The 14,211-nt window shown below is 34.4% G+C and overlaps 1 long non-coding RNA gene across 1 annotated transcript; it reads left to right on the top strand.

Moving 5' to 3' along the window:
• Positions 1–3,502: 3,502 nt before the first annotated feature.
• On the top strand, positions 3,503–8,954 carry LOC127869142 (uncharacterized). Its single transcript, XR_008044425.1, has 5 exons — positions 3,503–3,603; positions 4,083–4,147; positions 5,513–5,574; positions 5,908–5,949; positions 8,000–8,954. It is a non-coding gene; the product is annotated as an uncharacterized LOC127869142 (long non-coding RNA).
• The last annotated feature ends 5,257 nt before the right edge of the window (positions 8,955–14,211 follow it).

The following is a 14,211-nucleotide window of genomic DNA, read 5'->3' as shown; positions in this document are numbered from 1 at the left end:
TATTATTGCATACTGACAGGGCAATCCAAGCAACTTTATATCACTAGACAAATGACTATAGAAAACACAACGGCGGCTCTGATCGACGTTTCTGTTAATTAGCAATTACTGTAAAATCAGTATTAAAGGTCATATTCCGATTTTATAACAAAACCTTTAATAAGTATCGATATTCTAAACCGATTGGAATCATCAAGAGCAATGGCAAAAATTATTATGCTACTAAAAAAACGAAAATCTTGTTTTTCGTAAACCGCTCGGGTATTTTGCCACCTTTTTTGATAGAGACGTCATTTTTACACAACGCGCATGCCAAGGAAACTCATGAATTATCGTTGATTTCGTGGTTTGGTTACGAATATATTCCACAGTCCGACTTATGTTTTTGTTTGGAAATTAAAAATCAGCTCATTTTCATGTCTTTTTTTATACCACAAGAAATTTAATGCCGACAAACTAGAATTAGTTAACACTGTTAATAAAAAGCGATTAAAAGGTGGGGGGTAATTGTGAAACCATGTACCAGGGCTAGTTGCGGCTACCAATTAAAAAAAGGTGGATTCCGGCGCTCGTGTGGAGCACGTGACAACGTCGTCGCTGTCGGTGACGTTGAACGTATGGATGGTCGCCGCGGCCGCCTGCAAACCATCGTTGATAGAAGTTCGGTAGAAGGTAGTAATGTTATCACTGGGGGCTGTAGTTAAACAATGAACTGTAATTTAAATGGGCAATACGTATATGAGCCTTGCTCTGGGAAAACAGGGTTTAAAGCATCCGCGTCAATTGTCGTCACATGTTAGCCTGTGCTGTCCGCACTGACATATCAGAGACGATAACATTAATTCTCTTCTTCACGAGAATTATGTTAAGGCAGTAAGTAGCGTCCCTTTTTAGCCTGTGCGAACTGCATAGTCTAATCTGGGTGAACACTTCACGCACAAGCCCAGTTTTCTAGAACGATGCATATAATTAATAGATGGGAAAGTGGACATCCTTGTGAAATTCCTTTTTTTACGTTAAAATATATCTTCTGACAAAATGACGATTGCTTGCTAGTCATGACTTTTTTTTTGATGATTTTGAAAGATCATATGGTTAGTGTTAATATAGATTTATTTAATGATTTTTTTCAAAGTGGCGAAATGAAGATTTAAATAAAAAAAGAAAAAAATGAAAGAATCATTTATTCAAAAAGTTAGTTTTCATAATATTCAAACAGGCAAGATATATCTCCCAACTTGATTAAAATAGTTAACGTATATGCTTGTTTATTGGTACAAAAATTACAAAGCGTTTAAATCGCTGTTAGTCGAAGCAAAACAATGTGTCACCGACATATGGTTTAAACTACGTAATAGTTTCAAAAGCATTCGTGGTCCAGAAGTACAGAGTCAGTTTTTCCTTTATGTTCGATCCTCACGGCACGATCTTATTTTATCTTTTCTTTGTGTTTATGTTTTTAAAAAGTCCCATATCTTATAGTTTTGTTACTTATTCAATTTAATTATATTTTACGTTAATACGAAAATCTGTCAAGAAGTACATTAACAATCTGAACAGAAATTTCATACCTATTAATTCGTGCCTTTTACTTTTAATTTCTTAATGCATGTCGCTGATACTGTGCTCCGAAACGTTTCCGAAATTGCTCCTTTTACAAACCTACATTGGTCCAACTTAATTATATTTTCAAAAACATGAATTGTGTCCTTGACCTTTGACCTTGACACGTCACGTCTGTTATGTTAGTTTAAAATCCATTTATGTTAAATTACGTAGCGCCCATGAAAGTGTTGTTGTTGTTTTTATAGAGTTGGTATAGAAAGGTATGCATAAATAGATATACATATGAAAAAATTGCTGATTCAAACAGTTCCATACAAACCTCGTTGACAATATTGATGTTAAACGTTCCCGTGATATCATTCGCGACGTATCCCTTAGTACATTTTATCGTTCACGGCAACGGAACGGTCTGGTCGTTGAAGTCGATAGATGCTTGAGTTACGGTGCTTTTGATCCAAACTTCAAACTCTGTTAAACAAATATATGACGTCATACTATACACATATATGACATGACTCATAATGTACCAAAAAATAACGTCAAGCTGATCCACACAATTCACATATATGACATTAACATGACTCATACTGAACACATACATGATGTCATATTGTACACATATATTACGTAATATTGTACACACTAATGACGTCATACTGCATGGTTAGACATAGCAAAAGAAGAAACTGTCAGATTAGATGGCCGTTTACAAGAAAATTTAAAAAGACTCAGTTGCGGCCGCGATTTAACCAAGCTTGGGATATTCGTGAGGAAACAATTACATATTATATAAAACGTTATCTGTGAAATGTCACGAATGTCGATGTTTAATTTGAAAGAATTGCCAGAATCAAAGCTCTGCTCTTTTACTAAAATGTGGTCGGGGATCGAACCCGGTACCGCGTCGCTATAAAAGCTAGCTCATAATGCAAGGCAGTATAAGTTCTTCTTATACCGAACCCTGCTACATTAAAATTGAAGGAGATATGTTTTATAATCTCACATACTAATGCAAAATAAATGCGATTCAAAGATGAATGAACGGACGGGTCAACGATGAGACTTCTATTGGTTCAATTGCTTTGTCGGCTCAGTTACAATTTAGAAGTACCCCGTGTACTCTTAAGTACTCTTAAGTTCACTTAACTGTACCCCGTGTACAAAAATACGCTTAAAGGCACCCGGTCATACCCCTAGGTACTTTCTTACTTAGTATGTATTTTCCGTACCACGGGTACTCTGTAGTATACTTATGAACATCCGGGTACTTTTAAGTACATATAGTTCCTGAACCGATGAACCGACAATGACCAATTGAACATTACTAAATGTACCCTTGTGGTGGTTCATGAGCCTTAAAATTGTAGGCGTTCACACTATGATCAATGATTACTCTACCAGGAGCCGTATTCATCAATAATAAACTCAAACTTGAACTCAAACTCAGACTTTGACTCAGACTTAGACTTACTAAAGACAGACTCAGGATTGGTATTCACGAACGCGTTTGGAAATAGACTTCAATAAGATCGTGTTTTTTTTATGACGTCACGACTAAGCGAACTCTCTAGTAGGGAAAACGCGCCAAATAGTGTCAACAATAGTAGCAGACATTTTTGATATAACATATTGAATGGAGTGTTTGGCAGTTGAAGACAGCGAAACAAAGCGCCAGAAGGTCCAGATTGGTTCGAGCCAGAGATTGTTTTTAATGCGCTGGTTCGGAACCGCTGGAACCTTCTATCGGCGAGTATAAGGGGATCGGTGCCGATAAGATTTTGGTTATTCGAAGAAAAAAATGGGACGAGGTGGCGAGCAGAATATCAGTGTAAGTTATATGTTATTATCGTATCTGCCTTATAGTTGTAATATTTTATTTAATAGCTTACTTTCGGATTTGCTACCGATGTCGTTTTTACTAGCGCCGAATAATGCACTATGTAAACAAGGGGCATAACCACTCAGCAAATTGTACTTACGGATTTCGGATGTGATTGTGGAATGTGTTTTAGTTTCAAACATTTGTTATGATTTATGGTACAGTTGCATGTTCTTTGTTTCCAAAATTTGCACACGTGAATTGTTATTTAAGTATTAATAGTGAATATTTGTGATATCACGGATAAGTTTACCATTTAAGGAGGTCTATTGTTTTAGTTTTCATCTCGTACCCTGTTAGATTCGTACCCATGTGTGTTTTATTCGTATCTGATTACAATCTGCACATTTCCAAACGAACTTTTCAATTACTACAAGTTTACATTGATAACTATTACCCTGTATGTCGTTTATATTAAACTAATCGACAGTCATTATGGCAAACATGAAATGTAATGTGTTTCATAAATACTGCTAGTCTCATTTATAAGACGCGCAAAGAATTTAGAGATACTTTTTATATGGGCTAAATTCTCCAAATATTACCCATATAAAAAGTAGCTTAATATTTAAGAGCGTCAAAAATTTGGACTAAAATACTGCTATACATCATTCAATTGTTTTTATTAAACTTTCAGAAAATTTGGGGTCGCAAAAACTGGTGAACAGTGCCAGAAGAAGTACCAAAATTCCAAGGCTCGGTGTAAGTTGTCATAAATTCCTTTTTTTTGTTATGCTCTCATTTAATTAAATTTGTTGAAAGCTATAATCAATTGCAATTAGTTTGTTTCAATATTACTACATGTCGAACCTAATATGTGTTTTCTACGTGTTATAATCACAATGAATACTTACTTATGTTGTTAAAATTTGTTAATAAGCTTATGAGCATTTTCATTGGTTAATGTATGTTTTATGATACTGTATTATTTTGCTGAAATGGTGCTAGAATATATACAGCTATGTCACGCATTGAAAACAATTTTCTTTTTTTTTCGTTAAATTTAACTTAATAATAATTGTCTTTGCGTAATTGAATTAGTGTTATAAAAAAGATCTGACACTTGTCAATTCATATGATTATTGATTAAACCCATCAAGGAAATATGTAGGTAAGCTCACCAAAGGTACACTAAATAACAATATTCATGAACTCGTTCACAGAAATATGTTATGAAATGGCAACTTGTATCAGAATCTTTGTTTGTTGTAAATATAGCAGGGTTCCGTATAAGGACAATTAAAATAAAACATTAAGATCATTAATTTTAGATCGGCTAATGAAGTTTGTGCATTTAAGGAAGTATTTCTATTCCTTTTTGTTAGATACTTTAAATCTCTTGACTATTTCAATTTTGTTGTTGAGTTCATTTATTCAAGGAACGAGTGCAAATACAAACATTGTATTTCTTGGTAATCAAAACGTATGATTTGTTATTCTTCCAATGTAGAAATTAAAAAGGTCAGAGAAATGCGGCACCCAATCTGAGATATGTTTTGGAAGAGTCTTTGTGTCTGTTCATATTAAATTATTATTAATATATATTTTTTAAATTTACAAAGCCTTCAACAAGTAGATTTTTATTTTATTTTATATACTAGTAATAAAATACCTGTGTGTATGACTGTATTGAAATGACATTTTTTTGGCTATCATAATTTAGCATTTATTATGTAGCATTTTATAGCTTCTGAGTTTGTAATATATATAGTCAGTATTATGTAACATGTTCACTGAACTGACTTATATTTATAGCGACTCTTTAATAATAATAATTAATCCACTTTTTTGTAACAAAATACATTAAATGCCAAACCTAAAGTAACATCCTTCAAGGTCAACGGTAAACAAATAAATATGTTCAAAGCGGCGCAGTAGGGAGCATTGTTTCTAACAAACACATCTCTTGTTCCATACTAAATTAACTTTGAATTAACTGTTGTTACAGATACATCAAATCTAGGCATAATTGCAACATGTTATTATTATTAATGAGCATAAGCGTATGTGCCTAAGTGTTTTACAAAGTTATATGTTTGAATTAATTTTTGCGGTTTATTTTTGCAGCTTCTTCATATGCGTTACAAAGCAGTGAGAGTGCCACAACAGCCAGCAGAGAAGAACATATGGTAAATAAATAGATAATAATATATATGCAAACCATTAACCATATGTATAGAACATTGAAAATGCAAACCATATGACTTATATTGTATACATCACATTCAACACAGTATACAATATAATAGAGATTCACCCTTATATAAAACAAAATAAAAGAAAAAAACATGCATTAAATTAACATTAAACATTGTGTTTGAAAGTTAACACTGGGATTATTATACATTAACTTAAGTATAGTATATTAACATTAGTTGTCCATTTTATTGCATTAAAAACATCACTGGATTAAATTAATTTAGATTTTTAAAGTGACACTATATTTTTTTATGTGATTTCAGAGTGTACCAGTCATGAAAGTAGAGGCATGAAGTGGAAAGAATGTAAGCTTTGGATATCTTTAAATTAAGATTTCAAATTGTCTGGAACAAATCTTGAAAATTTAAATATTGGTAAACTTATCACTTAGGTAGCTCTAATTGGAGGGTAGTGCAGTGCATACAATTAATTTAGAGTTAATAATTAACTTGCATGGATGGAAGTCCAGTTCTTAAAACTATACTGACAATACCATCTGACAAAGCAAGTACTGTATAATATGTTGTTATGTAATATGCAACAAAAGTCATGCATTGGTTTAAACATAATTAGCATCAAATATGTTAAAACTAAGTACCAATGCATAGTACCAATGCATATATAGATTATGTGATATATATGTATTAATTTTTTAACCTTTGAAGATCATAATATGAGAACAAGTCCATTTATTATAATCAGTGTCCGACAAATCCATTGCCCGGAGCCCGGGGGGCTACTGAAATTTTTCATCGGGCTACTGAAATTTTCCAGCTGACGCCCGTCGGGCTACTATAAATCTATAAGAGCGGTAGCCCGGTTTATTGACAGACATACGTAGAATAAACACACTAACCATGTGTTTATACACTGTGTATTGCTTATAATCCGATAGCAAAGTGCAATCAATTATCTAATCAGTCACCGATCACTTGCGGTAATGTCTTAAACAGTAACAGTGTATTTTAATCATCCAATCAGAATCAACATTTGTCGTCTGCTAATAATATAATGAGAACCGGTTGGATAGTTGGCGCACGTGAAGCAACATCATTTCGCAGTTTGGAATTCATTGTTTACCGCAACAATGAGTAACGTTTTTGATGTCGTTAAATATCCAAGGACGCAAAACATTAAATAAATCGAAACAACAGCGGATTCTTCAAAACGGTAACGAAACCGAAAATTAATATTAATGACAACTTTGTGAACGCGGTTAACACCTGCTAATTAGTTTGCATTGTCAATTAATAATTGGATTAATCGACTGTTAATCAATAATCCCATATATGCCCGATTTATATTTTTAAAACCAAATTATGGGTGGGTAATATAGACGATAAGAGTCATCAACACAAACGTTTGAAATTTTCTAAAGTGTCAAATGAATTTCGGCATATGGTTCTATTTAAAGATATGATGAAATAAGCTCCCAATCAGGACCGTTGTATTGCAACATGCGTAAATAACCTGCCACGGTTTGCACGCGTTGTGTACAGCTAATTTAGGTTACAAAATTCTACATTTAAAAAATGAATTTCTTTGTCCTGATAAAAAGCGCGCGAAAATTGGCGTGGGTGTATTTATTTGTAAATAAAAATTTCGTAGCGGGTACAACATTGAGATCATTTAATTTCCATTAAAAGTTTCGTTGTGAATTTCAACTAAAGTACCGGGGTATCTAGCGAATTATTTGGCATTGACATTTTCTCTTGATAAAATATCATGTAAACACGCTGTATCGTTACCGTTACGCTGTATCAGTTCCTTCATTATTGAAACAGTTATTGTATTGTATACCGACTGCACACACATGTCGTAACATACGGATGCAATACGTAAATTCGAACAGTACTTAAAGTCGGACACAAGTAAATAAATGATTTAATACTCTTGATTTCTTGAAACTCGGAATTTGTTGTTAAAAGGAGCAATTGCATTGATTAACACCATACGAGTCAATCGTATTGATCATCTAAACGCTTTATGTACGTTTACGACTTAACGTGCTGTCCGAATTAAAGTACACATACATGTAATATCTACATGTAGTATATGATTTTCTTTAGTACATTTACATTTAAGTACACGTTGCCTGTATTGTAACATTAATTTACGATATTGACTGTGTACATCAGACTACTTGCTGTTTTATGTATATGTATGTATACATATTATGTATATGTAAATGAAGAAATAAAATAAAGATGAAAACCTGCCTCTTATCATTTTGTAGGAACATTTTATGGGCTACCAAATATTTTTATTGGTAGCCCAGTGGGCTACCTGAAAAATAAGAAATTTGTCGGACACTGTAAAATTTATACAAATCACACTTTTTATCCATTTTTGCAGCGCTCACAAAGAAGACCGACAAGAGATCACAAGGAGAAACCTTAACAAAACTTACAGAGAAACCGATGGAAAAAGACTAAGAAAAAATAGAATAAAAAATAAAAAAGTTGACTGTAGAAATTGAAATAATACATTTGGAGAAAAAGATGTGTTTAGTGTCAATACGTGACCAAGTGCTATAACTCAGACATGTTATATACTAGTAGTAGATTTATTCCCCTTTTTGTAATTAAAAGGATCTTATTATTTTTTTGTGCAACTTCTTCATAACTCTATTATTTCTTAAATAGAAAGTCTATATTAGAAATAATAGAGTTATGGAGCAGTTGCACACAAAATAATAAGTTTTTTTTTTAATTCAAAAAGGGGCATACTCATATTTCTATGATAAAAATATGATTATGTCCCTTTTTGTACTTATAAAATTCCAGTCAATATTTGTGTGCTTTAAGAAATGTAGGTTAAATATTACATTGGTCATTGTATTATGTTACTGACAGATAAAATACATTCTACATTCAAAGAGGAATATTAGTTGAATGCGGTGTCTTGGGACACTTCTTGATATTATTTGCGTACAAGATATCCATCATTGATAATAATAAAATTCTTCATTCAATGAACTGAATGAAATTCCAGAATAATGGTATATACAGTAATGTGAATTTGAAATTAGACATCAACAAATCCTGGCATCATACTTTCGCCCTGGCCAACTGGCAGTGAACTTGAGTGAAGCTCGTTATTCTGTAGCTGGCGTCATACACAGCCTGTTAACATAAAACATGTTATATTACACTAACAAAATAAGACATATTTTTGTACATTTTTTCTTAGGTATTTGATAAAATGCTGATGATATGTTTCTTATATTGCTAATGGCAAACTGTTAAAATTAACATACAGTTGTTTCATTAAATATTTGTGTTTAAAATAAAGTATCAAAGAAAAGCGATTGCATTTAGACTTGCACATAACTGACTGTAACGCCATACCTGATCGTTGATGGTGGGAATGCCCTTTCGCCCTATGTAGTCTTCTACATGGTTCACTGGCTTCTTGATATGCACATGCGTGCAATCAATGCACCCCAAAGTACTTGGAAAACTTGAAAGTTAATCTTTTAAAATTGACCCATTTTTTGGAAAACTTACGATATTAATAAGTAAATATATATTGATATAAATGGATTGTGATCGGTGCATTTATGTGAATTATATTGAATGAAAGTTCTGCCTTATGTCAGAAGTGATGCAATATGCTGATGTGTCTCAACTTGATAATCAAATTTAATGTCATCGTTCTACAGCATTTGTCGCAAAAATACATTTTGTATTGGAACTCAATTACAACATAGATAGACACAAGGACAGATGCACATATGGATTCAGGTGTACCCTATATCTTCTTAACAGGGCGTATAATATACACATTATTTATAGCACCTTTTTTTAAATTAATAAACATTAATTCACATAACATTAAAGACCAAGAATAAAAAAATAATTGTCATAATTTATATTGAAAATGTTGCGAGAAAAAAAAGTCCCCGTTGTAATTTCGAACCACCGACTAGTCGGTGAAATATAATCTGGAGCGCCGATGCGCTACCAACTGCGTCATGGCAGTGTAACTTTTGACGGCATATACATATCTATAAGTAAATTCCTACATCTATAAATAGATTTGTAATAATAATGAAATCAAAATTTATGCGAAGTAAATGTATTGTAAACGTTTTCAAATAGGTTTCCATATTTAGAGAATATCCATTACTATAGTTTATGATACATGCAAATTATATGTTATTACTTTTTCATTCAAACAACAAGTATTATCCATAAAATTAGTGCATGTTCACTTTCATTCAGTTTGGAGATTATTTTCACGAAAAAAAAAAAAACAAACGCGGAGAATTATGAATTTGACAGTTGTTTACAATAAATAAGAACAATTGCAAAATGCACACATCGCAAATGACTCACGTATCAGCGATCGCACCAAGTTCTTGTTTCGCACGAACAGCGTCGTACCAGCTGGAAATTTGACAAATTCAACACTCTAGCTGTCAAAATATTATTGACCTGTGCACAGGTCTACAAGTACAAAGTTCTGGCTACCATAACTTTAAATGTCGCTTTTTTATGATTTTTGACTGTCGCCACTTGCCACGTTGCTCGGGAAAGTATACACACTGCCAGGGCGACCGGAACTGGCAGACTCCGCATCGTATTGCAAACTATTCCTTGCAAATATTGCAAATAAATACGATTCCTGGTCTGGTAAAACGATACCGTCTGTAAAGTTCAATATCCCTATAAATCTCCAAATGGTTGGTACGATCTAGATACACTATTTCAATAATATTATTATTATTACGCGAGAAGCTCGTGCGGCGGCCATTTTGTAAAGTAAACGCTCAAACGACGTTACGTCATGATTGTATGGCGTAAGTCTAAACACTGTAGACTTAGCATTTGAGACTTATCTTACTGAGTCTGAGTCTAAAACTAACCATTTTATGTTTCGTGAATTAAGTTTTGTAAGGCTGAGTCTGAGTGTGAGTGAGAAACTGGAGCTGAGTCTAAGATTTGAGACTTACGTACATTGGTGAATACGGCTCCAGGTTGTTGAGGATTCGCCGGTGACGTCACTTTCCTGACCTCATATGCAAAGGCTACGGGTGACGTCACAGAGCAAGTTGTATCAGGGTCTGTAGTTGCGAATTTCCCGAGCAACGTCTGTGTGACAGTGGCGTCAGAGATGCTCGCAGAACTTCCGGGCATGCTGGAGACAAAAGTCGGCGGCTAAAGTGAAATACCAATGCAGTGGTAAACATAAACGTAATACATTATTGCGTGATAGAACGCTTCATTCATGATATAACAAAAGTCGGCGGCTAAAGTGAAATAGGTAACAGTTCACTTGTAAATAAACCCTTTGTTTGCGGGGGGGGGGGGGGTTGGGGGTAACATAAAATTGCCTTACGTATTAATACAGGCTGGCTGTGTGAACGTGTGATTGACGGTGTTGACGCTGTCTGTACAATCCACGTTGATGACGTGAGGTCCATCGGCGGCCGCTAACGTCGCCCCCGCTTTAACGCGGATATTGAACGCTGAAAACAAGCATAATTCGTCGGTCGGTTAAAAAAAAATAACTCGCCAAAATAAGTAATTATGAGCATTTGTTTGTTTACTGACTACTGGAGGAAAGGAGATTCTTACTGTAGCGGATTGAGAAAGAAACTCGTGAAATGGTATACTTTAGACTCTTGCTTGGTGAAATATGACCAGCCCTCTATCAAAAACGGGGCTTTTATGGAATTAAAAAAAATAATATTTAAGCTGAAAGTATCGTGGCTAATTAATCTATGCGAACTGCACAGGCTAATCAGAGAAGACAATTTACGCACATGCATTAAGCTCCGTTTTCCCAGAGCACGGCTCTTGAAGAGTTTAAGACAATTGGATCCTATCTAGATCTTACGAGAAAATTACTCCAGAAAACCAGATTTTAACTTGCAATCGTAACACGAGACTATGCGGTATTGACTTATAATTCATTTCAAATGTGTTTTACATATAAAGTAAAATTCATTTCTGTTTAGCCACTTTTGCAACATTGAAATTCGACGACAGACAACCTGGGCTAGTGGCGAGTACCACTTCAAAACGGGCGTTTTGCGGCGCTCTCACGGAGCAGTTTACGGCGTCATCGCTGTCTGTCACGCTGAACGTGTGGAGGATTGTGGCGACCGTCTGCAAACCGTCGTTGATAGCCATTCCGATCGCCGGAAGTACTGATATCACCGGCGGCTAAAGTCGCCAAGATGACACTTTACGCAGATGCACTGAACCCATAAAAACATCCAACATTGCTTTTTAAAACAGTTACATACAAACCTCGTCGACAATATTGACGTTGAACGTTCCCGTGATGGCGGTGTTTCCATCCGTACATGTGATCGTCAACGGCAACGGAACCGCCTGGTCATTGAAGTCTATAGACGCTTGTGTAACGGCGGCACTAACCCACACTTGGAACTCTAGAATAAGACATGTTTAAAGGTAAAAAAAAATATATTGGTTGTTTAAAATTTATTTAAAATGGTGTGATCTTTAAGGATCTTGTTCACGATGTCACACTTTTACAACAAAGCGTAACCTTCACTTGGTGACCGACGAACTTACAGTCGGAGTAAGATCGAATGCATGCGCTTACTCGCATACACCATTGAGACTTCTGTATCGAGCATTTATCAAGCGTGCTCTACAAAATGACTTATTATTGAGAAGACTTAATCCGTTATTAAAAGACGCCATACCCGGCTTTTGAAGATCTGCCGGTGACGTCACGGGTCTGATCTCACACACTGACGTCAGCGATGACGTAATACTGCATGTCGTGTCGGGATCGGTAACGGTGAAGACACCGAGTGACGTCGCGTTGACGGTCGAGTCGGAAATAGACGGAGATGTGCCGGGAATTCCCGTAACGAACGTCGGAGGCTATAAAAAATATAAAATACCATGATTTTTTTGTTACAGTAAAGACCTGTATTGTATTAGTAAAATCCGTGCAATATGTGATTATATAGATGGATGTTAAGCGTTCTACATAAAAACACAGTTAATGAAATATGAGGAGTATTTTAAAATGAATTGCTCAACTTTAAAAAATGAATTGCTAAAGTCAATGGTAAATATAAAACATGTATAGCATTCGTTTTCAAAATCTGAACTGTTAACTGAATGACATATAAATAAATAGATGATCAATAGTAGAAGTAGTATTTGTAGTTGTTGTTGTTGTTGTCGGTGCTGTCGTTGTTGTTATTGTTTTTGTTCTTGTATATAATTGATCAATTATAGTGTTCGATGTCTTTGACGTTCAAGTTCTTGACCAGTTGTGGAAGTCAATTTGACAAATGAAAAGCGACCGTCAATTTTCACTATACATTTTTCTGTCAGAAAGAAACTCTATGTTAAATTCCAAACGATTGAATGTGTATACACGAAATACCGTGTCACCTAACAGAATTGGTGAAAAGATGTTTGTGTACAATAGTACCGCTGTGAACAAAATCAGCTTGAATGTGCAACATCGTTTGCTTAAAAAAAACAAGGATATGTTCAAAACCCATCAACACTCAAAATCAACGAATATTTCTTACAATATTTCGAAAAATAAAGTTAACACAAAATAATTAATGTTACATATAGCAATATCCTAAATTGCGAAATATGTGGTCGTTCACATGATTACGACGCTGCCCGGAGCCAGTATCGAGTTCGCTGGTAAATATTCGGATATCGTGGCGTGAAATTAACATGGAATCTTTTGTCGCAAAAAAAGTAATAACGAGCATTTTGTATCTCATTAAATCTATGTTACCATACCATATATAGCGTTGAAAATTTCGCTATTGCTATAAGGAACACTGATTTCGTATGGGTTAACTTTATTTTACGAAATATTTTGCGAAATATTCGTTGAGTTTGAGTATTTATGTTACTATAAAAAAGGACATGTTAATTTTCAATTTTTGAGAAAAAAATGTTCTTGAAAATACAGATGATTAAAATCACGTATGTATTAATTTTTTGTCTAAAATATCAGGCTTTTAAAAAACAATATCACAATATAACGAATATGAAGATGTCACAGATTCGGATGGACAATATTTTTGTGAGCACTATAATATTGCGAGACAAATGAAGTACAATGATTATTATTTGTGATACATTAACCCATTTATGCGTAGTGGACTCTCCCATCCTTCCAAATTGGATTAATTTATTTCCAAAATTAGGGATGTCTAGTATATTTATTTCTATATTTAGAATAGGTCTTACAAAAAATCATTTAAGCAAACAGCGCAGACCCTGATGAGACGTCGCATCATGCGGCGTTTCATCTGGGTCAACGCTGTTTGCCAAGGCATTTTTTCTAGACGTTAGGCATAAATGGGTTAATGTTCGTTGATTTTGTGGGTTTACCGATCCACGAATTTAACACAAAAACTTCGGAAAATGACCGACTTAATTTCAACATTTCTTCCTAAATTGAAAATCCACAAATTGACCTGCGTACGAAAATGTATTTTTAGGCAACAAAATATCATGGTCACAAATATAAAGAGAATATTATGTGAGTTTTGGATAAAGATCAAGTTAATCACGCGAGGCTTTGAACCATGTTAGCGCGAG

The sequence above is a fragment of the Dreissena polymorpha genome, chromosome 2 (assembly GCF_020536995.1).
Source record: "Dreissena polymorpha isolate Duluth1 chromosome 2, UMN_Dpol_1.0, whole genome shotgun sequence".
NCBI classification, from domain to species: Eukaryota; Metazoa; Mollusca; class Bivalvia; order Myida; family Dreissenidae; genus Dreissena; species Dreissena polymorpha.
Note: the sequence above shows the minus strand (reverse complement) of the source record. Positions and strands in the feature narration are given on the sequence as shown.